Source organism: Xiphophorus couchianus, chromosome 8 (genome assembly GCF_001444195.1).
Source record: "Xiphophorus couchianus chromosome 8, X_couchianus-1.0, whole genome shotgun sequence".
Lineage (NCBI taxonomy): Eukaryota > Metazoa > Chordata > Actinopteri > Cyprinodontiformes > Poeciliidae > Xiphophorus > Xiphophorus couchianus.
Genome location: NC_040235.1, coordinates 9,026,992 through 9,039,797, shown reverse-complemented (window position 1 = coordinate 9,039,797; position 12,806 = coordinate 9,026,992). Strand labels below are relative to the sequence as shown.

Below are 12,806 nucleotides of genomic sequence, written 5' to 3'. Positions count from 1 at the left end.
AATGCAGCCAATAAGACCATGGTAGAGCCACTAAATATATTTTATGTACACACTGTGCAAAAAAAATAAAATAATTCACGAAAACAAAATGATCATTTTGATGACAGCTCACAGCTCATGAAAACCCAAAAATGCGCGTATTGGAAATGTAGATCATTACATCGGACCGATAAAAGGAGAAACATTTTTAGCACAGAACTGTCAGACTACTGCAAAGTATGTTCATGTACTGTACAGTATATGCACACAATACTTTCTCAGGGCTTATTTTGCATTATTGACTCCATCAGTGCTGAATTGCGAGGGGATCATGCTGTGATACTGCTGAAGTATTAAGGATCTGAACTGTTGGGCAAGTGTTTCCAATAAACCCTTCCACATATTATATCTTGCCAGTTTTCTGGCCAATCAAGCACAGTGATAGCATAATAAACCAGATATTGGTGCTTTTGGCTTTGTGAGCAGGAGCCAAGTCCTGCTATGACAGCATCTCCATAAAGCTTGTCAGCAGAGGGAAGCATGAAGTGCTTTTTCTGGTAGATTGCTGTGCTGACATTTCTCTTGGTAAAATCCAGCGGATGAATACCAGCTGTGGTTAGAACTGTTTTTTTTTTTCTTTTTTTCTGCAAACTCACTTTTTCTATCCACTCAAGCTTCCATTAACATGCATAGAGCTACGAATGCAAAAATAAAGTACTTGAGGAACACAAAGAATTGGATTGTTTTCATTTTATAAGAATGTAAAAGTAATTGTTTTTCATGCTCAACAATAAACTAAACACGCAATATTTTAAATTAACTAAAAAAGCTGTCTGACTTTGGTAGAAAAAAAGATCTGCAAATCATTCCGGTTACAAGAAAAAAGGGTCTCAAATTGTGTCTCATTAGAAAAGATAGCTTTTAACATGTCCTAAAATTTGTAATTCAAATGTTTTGAATATTCTTTGTCTGGAAAAAATGTTTCATCTTTTCCAAACAAAGTATTTATTGGATGGTTTATTGGATGGTTGGGTCCACGTTTGCTTTCAAATAAAACTGAGTGAATGTCTTTGGTTGTATTTTCTATCAAACTATCACAAAAGCAAAATGTATCAATAAAGAGAAATATTTTGTATTTGACCTGATATTTTCAATTTTTACATAATTTTAGTTTAACTGGGAAATGTCACAACAAAAAAAAATTATTTTCAACTACCTTTGTTGATGGTCCAAATTTGTACCATTCCACGATTAATATGTAAACTTTGAGCCTTTAGCACCTCCATGAACACATGAAAGGATTGGGAAACATTCATGCCAATGAGTAACTATGCTTTCTTTGCTACCAAGAAAAAAAATCCCTACCAAGCCTCTATGCAATAGAACCAAAGGATGTTTATTTAGACGAAAAACAAGATCATAATCTCCCAACGCAATCAGTTGAATGCACAATGTTTGGTGGTGCATTGCCAGTAAAAAACACTTTAAATGTTTTGGTACCAGTACACCTCAATAGATAGCATTAAACAAGCCTTTATCATGTTTCCTGCTTTCATTAAGTTCCCATTTTATGTGTAATTTTTCTACTCTGCCATATGTCCATGTATGTATACAATACATATGACTTATAACTTAGAAACACCACTTTAATTTCATTAAACTTAAAAGCTTTGTTAAGTATCTAAATTTAGAACCAAGCCATGAGCTTATTGGTTCCAACAGTCTTCAGCAGTGGACACACTAAGAGCAGAGGGAGGAAAAAAAGCTACTCAGTTTCCTATTACTTGACTTTTGCAGCATGCCAGTTAGCAGCTTAAGAAATGTTCTGTGCAATCCTCTGAAATTTGAATTACAAATATGCTGGCCTGCACTTGCACCTCAATTTAAAATGTCATATTGAGGAAAATAGCTTCCCCCGCTGTCGTACTTAGAGCAACAGAGGACTTTTAAATCTCTAAATAAAGAGGAATGAGAGGGTTGATCATGTTTATTAAGTCTGCCTGGTTTCATGTGCTGAATAGTGCTCTGTGGCAGCCTACAGGAATGGTGTGGCATGAAGCTGAGTAGATGTGAAATGTGGGCACAAGCTGTGGGCGAGATACACTTCCTAAGTCTCCATAGAGATGACAGGGAGACAGGAAGGCCCTGTGCACACTCGGCCGTCACTAATTCAAGATGGCAACCACAGTCAGAAGAGCGGGCATCTAATGATAATGTGCATGAGGAGGTCATTGCTGGTGACAACAGTGCAAAACATCTGTTTGTAGCTACTATGTGAAATACCTTGTATCATTTTCTGCTTGATGAAACTTTGTCCCCTGCCATCTGCCTATACTGTAACATGCAACTGGGATACAAAGGGGTTCTGGAGACAATGGGCCATCTGTTAAAGTCAGAAAGTTATTAGTCTTTATTTATTCTTCATCAGAGATCATGAAATCAAGATAAGGGAGAAAAGCTTTCTGGAAATTATTTTTTAAAAAAGACCCAACACAAATGTCCAAAAACCCATGTGAATAGGTGTGGCTCTGCTTCTGTTTCCTAAATGCTTTTACAGAACTGTTAAGGCTACTCTTGCAACATAAGTTCCCAAAAATCAAAAAATGCCAGAGTAGTTTGTAGGAGGAGGTTTTTGACTCACTCAAAATAAAAAGCACTCACGGAGAGTTTTCTGGTTTCAAAAGGTGTGTTTTCTTTACTTATAAAAACGATAGTTCACTTACAAAAAATTTAAATATAAACGTTAATTGGTGGTAGAAAGACTGTTTCACTCCTCACTCCTTCACCAAACAGTCAGATCAACCACAGCAGCTGCTTCTGCTTGTTAGTCACAGCAGGAGGCTGACTAACAAGGAGGAGGGTCTAAGCCAAGGGTCTCAAACTCCAGTCCTCAAGGGACGCTGTCCTGCAGTCTTTAGATGTGCCACAGGTACAAAACACTGGAATGAAATGGCTTAATTACCTCCTCCTTGTGTAGATCAGTTCTCCAGAGCTGTGCTAATGACCTAATTATTCTATTCAGGTGTGGTGAAGCAGAGGCACATCTAAAAGTTGCAGACCAGCGGCCCTCGAGGACTGGAGTTTGAGACCCCTGGTGTAGATGTTTTCTGTCAAAAACATTTTTCCATGTAACATCATGCACTAATTTCTTCAATTAGTCTCGATACCAACCTCCAATATGACATCGTAAACATAAAATCTAATCACATCCTTTGGGATTTATACAGAAAATGCCTATAGCCACCACCACCAGGTAGTTATTCAGCAACAAGAGAAACATCATGCTTTCAGAACAGAACCGAGGTACAAGAAAATATTGGAAACAAGGAGCTTTGTTGTCCAATATTAAAGCAGAGCTGTTGAGCTGAAACAGGAAAAAAAATCTATTAGCAGAAAATATTACACCCAGAATCCTCACAAGACAATCTCTGGAGGTCTTGAAATGCCTGACACAGTTTGTAAAGTTATTTGAAAGTTTGAGTCATGAAAGATTTACAAATGGTTCCAGGATGTTTTGTCAAGCAATAACTTAATAATAGATCTCAGGAAAGGTATAGATTGCGAAAAAAAAGTACCAATGCAGCTGTATAGCAGCAAGATAATCTGCAGTAAAACTATGACCAACATATGCTTACTAGCTTACTAAACAAGTAAGCAGAGAAATTTGATTTCAGACAAATATAGTTTCCATAAATCTGAGTTCAAAACAGAGGCTAATAAGCACAAACAACTATAGTTAGCACTCTTTCCATGAACACTATAAATTTGTACAAAACTAAAAACAGTGAAATACAGTGAAAACATTTCTATTTTTCAAAAGTTACACATTTATCCATTGGTTTTGTTTTATCCCCCCATCCCTTGTTGGAACCTACAGAGCAGTGACGCTAGCTAGCATTAGCTTAATTTCAGTTTGCCAACATTCATCACTCACCAGAGAAAATCACAGCAGAAACAGAACTAACTGCAAGGGTCAGATCACTTATCTCCTCTTCCATCAATCATGACTGGAATTTATGGGCGTTTATCATAAAACATGCTTTCATTTTTTTTATTTTTTCAAAATGAAATAGCTTAGCACAACCTGTGCTGCAGCCAGCTACAGTTTCTTCTTCGACTCTTTTTATTGTGCGTGTTGCGTAAACCACAGAGAGTAAGCATCTAAGCCACCTACTGGCGATTTCTGGTAGGAAAAAAAAAACAAGCAATGGAAGTACACACCCATTTACTCTTGCATTAAATTGCAAGACAAAAAACAGTTGAAACAAAACATATCAAATACTACTAACAGTATTACACATATTTATGGGCAAAACATTACAATGGTCATGTTGGTGGTAGGAATTTGTCCTGTAATCAGTGGGTTTGCTGGTTCGAGCTCCAATCTATCCATCTCTACCTACCAAGTTGCAGCTTCAGAATGAAAATGAGAGTCAGAATGCAAGTGGCTGCAGTGTTGTTTTTTTGTTTTGTTTTGTTTTGTATTTTTGGATGGGTGGAAAGACCACAATATATGAAAAAATATGAATTGTAAAAATCCTTTTTTCATTGAAAATTGGGTTGCTAATTTATGTAAAGTAAACATTTGAATTGAAATGTTTCTTGTTCTAATACGTGTGAATATCACAAGGGACTAATCTAAAAGTATGAACCGGGTTTATAATTCCAAAATACAAAGTGGTTGTGTAGTGTAAAATGTTCATCTTTTTGCTGCATTTTTCAATCTTAAAAAAAATTGTGAGGGTGGTAATTAGAAATGGAATAAAATTAGAAAAATCTAAGAGCAAGGTTAAATTGTAGATCAGCTGCTTCAATAAGCAGAGAGGGGCACCCTGCAGTGAACTTGACTCATCACAGATCTCAGTACAATGGCAGACTGTCAACTTTTATAAATGGGGTTTTCCACTCACTCGTGTGCACTGCCAAATATTCTCCCTGAGCTGTACTCATCTTTGTCTCCTGACATCAAAAGACTAGTTTTCTCAATAAGACTAGATCAATCAGAGAGTGAAATGCTTTGATCCCCATGTGAGACCAGTTGGGAATAAAATCTGGCCCTGTGCACTGCCTATCAGCATGTCAGAGAAGTGTATATGTATGTGCTTGACCTTAATAGCTATGACTGGCTAACCTCCATTTAGCTCTCCTCCAGCATCCTATCAATAAAAGTAAATGATAATGGGTTGATTCTTCCTGTCGAAAACAGGTCCGCCACCAGGACCAGGGGAGTAGAAACGCTCAGTGAGTGACACGTCTTTACAAATACCCTTAGTCAAAAAAACGTTTTAACGTGAGACATCAAAGGATGTGACAAGCTCAGTCAATACTGAGACAACATTATTCACCTCCGACAGGAGCGCTTCTAGGTCTAGTCTTTCTGTTAGGAGAGATCTCAGCTGACAAAACACCCTAAAATGAGGCAAACATTTTAGGGTGTTTTAATACCCTAAAAATGATCTGATCTGATCTGTCGTAATGAAATTACCACAATGGAAACAGACCATAGTGAATGATAGTTTTCCACAGTTTTTTGTTTTTATTAATTCAGTAATAAAGATTATGTCCAGAAGATGTCATTATGTAACTTTTTCATGTGATACAAGTCCAAGCTTTACTATGTACTTATGAAGGAAATCCTGGATACATGTTTGCACTTGTTTAAAAGTAAGAAAGGTAATTTGGTTGCTGCCCTGTTTTTTGATGTAATCAACAGTTAAGGTAAAGGTTCTCCAGGATTTTTTTTCTAACATGTTCTGTGTAGCAGCATTGTTGGAACAGAAATGAACAATTAATAAAAACTATAAGGATAAGGCTAGTTGTGGTAAAAAAAATTTAAAAAGGGTGCCAAATTTTGAGCTTGTCAGCTTCAGAAAAGGCCCAGCATGAATATTGCAATATCTATTTTGGTCGAAGGTGAACTAAATTATTTCACGTTGATTTTGAATCATTCAAACCACACTTTGTGATTAGTGGAATCTTTAGTTAGAAGAACACAAAGGGGAGTCTTGGTTTTCAGAATCCCTCCAGCAGCAATTTATGCTAGAATTGCCACTGGTGGTAACTGTCTCCTTGTCAAAGCTATCAACAAAATTAATATTCAGAAAAAATATATTCTGGTCTATCCTATTTAAACTGAACTAAATTAAACCTTTAAAAGCTTTCTTTAATCAAACAGGCTGACTGGAGAGCTCTAAGGAAAGAGCTTTTGTGGAGTAAATGTGATTGACTGCACAGGTTGAGACGTGAATTCATAAGTGCAACCACAGAAATACTCTGTGTGGTTCATTGTCATTTGAATTCCATTACTGCCTCATGCTGTGACCAGCGTTTCTTGAAAATATTGGTTGGAAGAAAATTGGAAATGCAATCTAATGTCAGGGACCCTCTTGCAACAGGAGCTGCAAAACACTGGGACAGATAGAATAGGGATGACTTCCACTGCAATAGACTTCCTGTTCTGTTATTCTTCTTCTGTCGTTTTATTTTTGTACCATTCCGATTTTCTCCTATATGCACACAATGGCTTGCTTCACAAAGGAGAATGAAAGAAAAAAAACAGGCAGCGAGAGGAGGCCACACAGCAACACTTTCATCTATGCTGTGCTGACTCGGCTGAACTCTCCCTCTGAGAGGCTGATGAGGAAGAATGGCCTTGCAGAGGAGCCAACCAGGTGCATCCATAGCTGTCATCATCATCTGAATCCAAGATTGCTGAATCCACAACTCTGGCCCCCTGCATGGATGGGAAATGACCTGTCTATGTTTGTCTGACGCCTCCTCTATCTACAGACAAGCCCCTTATCCACTGTCTCCAACAACACTGTCTGGCTCCGGCTCCGGCTCGTCTGCGTGAGTCAACAAGTTCTTTTATTGTAAGGACTGGCGTGTCATGTTTCGAACCAGCAGTGTAATTTTTTTATCCATTCTTGCTTTAGTGACAGATTCCCCTTGTTCTCCTACGGGGCGGGAGGCCAATTCATTGAGTCATTTATGTTAAAGTTGAGAAACAGACTTACTTTAAAATATTATCTCTGTGGTTTGTCACAGGACTGGAGGTAGCCACAAGAGGATATTTTATGGCTAACTCTTATGTAGACAAAGAAAATGCATTATACTGGTTTTCTTCCAATAAAATGTAACAATCTGCACAACTTGAAATTATGTTTTTGTTGTATATTTCTGATCATCATTATTCTGATACTTATCCAGTCACAGTCAAGGATAATTTTTTTTAAAAATCTTGCTTATTTTGATGTTCCACTGCGTTGCTGATAATTAAACAACTTCACTTTTCTCGAGACACTTACATCCACTCATGTTGAATGTTGTTCTCTTGCTACTTTTTTTGCTACTATTGTTGCATTTGAAACATTTCTTCTAAGTACTGTAATTTAAAATATCCAGAATTTAAAGAAATGTTTAAAATTAATTGCCCAAGTTTCAATTCATTGTTGATTTTTTGTTATTCAAAAAGGGTAAAAGACTACACACACAGTGGCTCAAAAACCATTCCCATTGCAAGCTGAAAATAAAACACACTTTTTGTGACCTCTTTTCAAAAATGATAGAGCTCTTAAAAATTGGTTAGTGAGCTTTAATACATAGTAGACATTTCTTGAGAATAAGGTGCATAAATGCTTCATAGACATAACAGAATGTTTAACAAAATGCTATTTATTTGTCACCTTTGCACCCATGCACAATATTTTTCAAGATACGTGTGTATAAGTGTCAATATAACACAGCAGCTTTGGGGGCAGTAATTAGCATGTGGTGCTTGTTATGTATTAGAAACGACTGAACTATTTTCCATATGAGGCAAAACAAAACTATTAAACTAAGTTACTTTAAGCATGTAAGTGAGTATGAACAAGATGTTACTTAATTGTATTAAAATCATTCCTCTAATTATGTTTGAACAAAACTTTACTCTACACTTCACATCATAAATTTGACTTTATCAAGACTTTTAGTTCTTTCACTGAAATAGACAAGAAAAAGTTATAACTGCACATACTGTTCAGTACATGGACATATTTTTCACTAAGCTTATGTTCCTATCTTAGAAATATATATATTTTTATTGATCCTATGTAATATACTTTCTTGAGAGAGTGGATTTAGAGTTTTCATTAGCTAGAAATGATTGGAAGTATATCAGAATGTGAGTAATAAAACATCAGGTGAAAAACTTATCTTATGTTTTTTTTGGCATTTTAGATTTTTGGGGGGAAAATCAACTCTATTAACCATTCCTCAAATTTCTGTGGTTTCACATGCACATGATGAAAAGGATCAAAAAGAGCATGTGCCCTTGAATAAACAAAGTAAATTTACATAGGTTAGACAATTTGGGAGTTAAAAGACTTCTGTCTGAAATGAATCTGGTCTTATTAAGGAATGCCAAATGAATCTCTAAAATATAATATGTTTTGATATTTTGTTAGAAATGAAGCTTGAATAAGTCCAAAATGGTAGAGATTATTTTCAAAGAGAGACACAATTTCTTTACGAGGAAATAAGATTAAATTAGAACTCATTTTATCCCAGATCAGATGCTTTTGATCTATAACGTCTTCAGGATTCGAGCAGAACTGAGATAGGCAGAAGCCTGGGCTGAGAGAAACTCCTTTGCATCTGGGATCTGTGTGAAAATGTGTGCGTAAGACTGTAAGACATGTGGTTACTTGTTTGCCTCTGAACATGAATCCATGTGGACTTCTTGGGCAGTTGTTCGCCTTCAACATAGAATCACGGATGAAGCAGCTTCATCTGGTAAAAAGGAAACGCACTAAACTGAAGCTCAGACTCCTGAGAAAGATGAACAAGTTTAGACACACAGGAAAGCATTCATGAGAAGACTTTGCTGCTTGGCCTATTTACTCTACATATTATTATTTACCACTAAATACATTCTTGGTTTTTATTTGCATTTAAACTGCAAATGCAAGTCAAGGCTGAGCATATTTTAGCAAGGCACTGGGGACCATGTGGAAATATAGAGCAGCATAGAGCATATTGACAAGATAAAAAATGAAATTTCATGATTTGTGAATCATTCGATTGCCTTTAGAGCGTGCTCTCTATACTTATGCATAAGTGCCACCACTATGTATTTGTTTCAACTGTAAATCAATTCATACCATATTGGAGTTCTTTAACATAATGCAAAGGAAGTAGAAATATCTAAGTTTCAATCAAATGAGTTCCAACGATGGCAATTATTGGTATATGTGAAAAGTTCAGTAATTTGTGTTTAAATATGCAAAATCTCTAAATATGGAGACTATGGAGTATGCATGCTCCTTGTGCTTTTTCACATATCATGACCACAGTTATCTTTATATTTTATGGGTTACTGTGATACAGCAACAGGCAGTAGATGATGGCACCATACAACGACATCATTTGTGGTCTTCAGCACTGGTATCACACAGGAGATCTTCCACAGCTGTGGTAGTTTCTCGAATTTCAAGCTTCTGTTGAACATTTATCTTGCTGCCTAACGCAGTTTGAACTTTAGCGTGTTTCTCACATTAAGTGTTGAAAGGGACAGGAGGGTGGTTGGGTAGCGGTGCTGTGGGATGGAGCCCTCTGAAGAAGGAGTGGTTGTTGATTGGGAGCTGAGAAATTTGAAGTTTTGGAAAGCAAAGTTCCTAAGTTTGTGACCATAAATTGTTTTCAGGTTTTTCTACACTCCTCTGACTTTTTTTTCTTCTCTTTACTACATCGGGTCCATCCTCCATCTTCTTTCTAAAGATATTTTCCTATGGCTGATCTTCCTTCTCATTTCCTTCTACACAGCTCTCAGCTTTTCCTTGCTTCCTGACCTAACCGTTCTCTACTTCTCCTTAGGGAGAGCCTTTTTTTCAGTTTGATCCAGGGCTTAGTACTGGATACACACTGTACCTTCTTGAGGAGCACAGTGTTTTCCACACAAAAGTTCAATTGTGGAATAAATTTTGCGAAGTTCTTTAGCATCTCTTTCAGTCTGTAGAACAAGTGTTTGCTTGTAAGAAAAAGCAACAGGAGAATTTTGAACTGGTTTGGTCTTAGACAATAAAATATGTCTCATTGTGGCATATGGCTTGTGAACGTTGCCGGTTTGGCTTCTGGGGCCAAGAGGTAGCATGATGTTGGCATCAGGGAGGTTCTATACTTTTGGGTATTTGAGTGGTGCCTTGGGATGGCAGTGGGTCCAGCATGGAGGTGTTGGCGGTAGAGTGGGGGTGCAGCGGCTACTGGCACTGAGACGGCTTTGGACCATGGACCACTGTACCCTCTTGTCCGGCCTGCTGCCGCTTCCAGTTGGTGTGGGTGGGTTTGGAGCTGGGTCTATGGGTGGCTAGGGGCCTGCTCTGGCTCCCAATGAGGTGGCTGCTTGTGCTCAGGTTGGGAGTACGTTTCTCTGGCGTCCATGTCACGGTGGTGGACCAGAGGCCCTGGTGGCTGAGGCTTGGTGCATAAAACATCAATATGTAGACTGGTTAAAACAGGACTGGATACTGCATCAGATTCTGCAAAAGAGTTTATGTGAAACTAACTGTATTTATTGAGAATTTTTTCAAAAAACACTGCTAAAATTTTAACTTTTGAACCCAATATTGTGTATCGTCTCAAATCATGAATCATATTTTGTTAGCCAGATGGACATTGAAAGTCTCTTGAAAGCCTTAAACTTCATTTTAGTGGTTTTAGTCTGATTTAAGCTTCTGAGCTGTGTCAGGTTGGGATTTATCCCAGTCCTGTCTAGTTGTCTCCTTTTGTCATTGCTTCTGTTGCTTCTAACTGTGTCTTATCAGATAAATTGAATAAATATGGTACCCATCTTTCCCACTGCCTCCTTTTTGTTTCCACACACGCAACCTTCACGTTGTTATCTATTTGCGTTATGATTTTCTTTAACGCCCTTGTCCTTTGTTTAGTGTGACTAGCCTCCCCTTCCCACATGACAATATGTATGGGTTTTACAATGCAGATACATGAAATTAATTCCTGTTGGGATCCCTACAGAAATTCAAGGGTATTAAAATTAAAGTGTTAGAATGAAATAGGCCACCCAAAGCAAGTTCCCTTGACACTTTCTGTAATGCACTTGGTTTGTACTCAATGGTCTGAAATGAAGAGAATGATTAATTAATGAATACAGGCTATTAAGCCGACAGCATTTTTTGTCAGTTTTGTTGCTCGAGGTGATAAAAAAACAACAATTTCTACAAGCACAATGGGAAGGTACATTAGGATGGACAGAGTTTTTTGTAAAAAAGATAAGACATCCATTTTCTTACAGCCCTACCTGTGCACAATGCACAAAATAAGCACTTTTGTGGCCAGCACATTTGTTTTCCCTCCTGTAGATATGTGGGAAGGAGTTTTGCAAGGGTGGCCAGCCCTGTGATGATTGGAGCCCACAGTGTCGAGGGAGGCGAGCAGAGCAGATGGTGAAAAATTCTCAGGGATTATTTCAGAGTTTAGTCTTTACGGCTCATATATTGACTTAATTATGGGACAGAGGGGAGAGTGAACTCCTGAAAGAACAATATAAAGAGGCAGGGAAATCTTCATCAGGCGCACAAGGAGAGAGTAGCGTTTATTGAAATGACTTTGCCTCCTCAACACAATCAGCAAGGACGACGAAGCAGCGCCAATGTTAATGACTAGAATTACACTCTCTTCCTTATTACCTACGAGTATGTTAAAAGCTTGCAGGTATGAATAATGAAGTTTTGGGATGAACAAGGTATAAAGGAAATTCAAAGTCACTAGATCAGAAGACATTCATTTTGATCTGAATATCTTAATTTCAATTTCTTTCAAAGTCAAAGACATGTTTTGAGGTGCTGACTTGCATTCAGGTGAATTAGGCAAAAAGAAAATGGCTGAATGTAATCACAGCAATATTTCTTACCTAGAAATGTATTTGTGCCCAAAGATTCTTTTCTGATTTTGTCATGTTAAGTAAATCAAGTTTGGTATACTTTAATAGGATTTCTTGTGGATGAATTACAGTACAAAAGAATGAGAATAACTATGAAACTGATAAAAACTGATTTATGGTTTAGCTTTTTTTTCTTCTAATAATCAGAAAAAAACTGGCACATATTTGTATGTATCCATCCATCCATCCATGCAGTGTTGAAGAAAAGTCGGTGTCTATTTCCAGCAGTCACTAAGCAAGAGAATGTGCACCATCCTTTGTGTTGTTCCATCACAAGAAATCTCAACAAAATACCCTGAACCTTAATAGGAGAAAATGAAACAGAGGGAAGGAATTAATCCATTAATATATTTAAAGACAAAATCTCTCAACAAATGCTAAAAAAAAAAAAAAAAAAAATGAAATTGAAGTATATATCCTCCTCCGATGTAAGCCTGAAAATTGAAACACTTAGACATGACACAACCAGGCATGCTAGGAATGCAAACTAAGTCTGTGGCAAAAACCCAGCAGTTTAATAAAAAGAGTCAATAAGGGTCCAGTGGAAAGAATCTCCATCTGTGTGATGAGACGGTAAATGAGATGAAGCACTTTATGTGAAAGGAGCAAAATTGGTTTGAGCTGTTTAAAGGGAGCCTCCATTAAACACTTCAGTCCTGCCTCTGATGTTTACACACTCTTCAGGCAGGATGCAATAAAGGCTGAGTCATTTTTAACTTTTAACAGAGATGCTCTTGCTTTAGGATATAAATCCCTTTAATCCAACGCCTGCTTGTACAGAGAACATAGCAAGAAAAAAGTTCAACACAGCAACACATGCTTGAGGCTCCCCAAACTTTGTGCTTTCTTCAAGTCTCTTAAAGGCAATTGCCACTTCAGATGGGTAATT

General features: G+C 37.4%; 1 long non-coding RNA gene across 2 annotated transcripts in view; it reads right to left on the bottom strand.

Annotated features, from left to right (window-relative positions):
• LOC114149049 (uncharacterized) overlaps window positions 1-4,084 on the bottom strand; it is a 31,357-nt gene extending 27,273 nt beyond the window's left edge. For both annotated transcript variants that reach the window (XR_003596420.1, XR_003596421.1), the window contains exons 1-2: window positions 3,914-4,084; window positions 2,263-2,362 (exon numbers count right to left, since the gene is read on the bottom strand). This is a non-coding gene — a long non-coding RNA (uncharacterized LOC114149049). The remainder of the gene's footprint in view (window positions 1-2,262; window positions 2,363-3,913) is intronic.
• Between the last annotated feature and the right edge of the window lie 8,722 nt (window positions 4,085-12,806).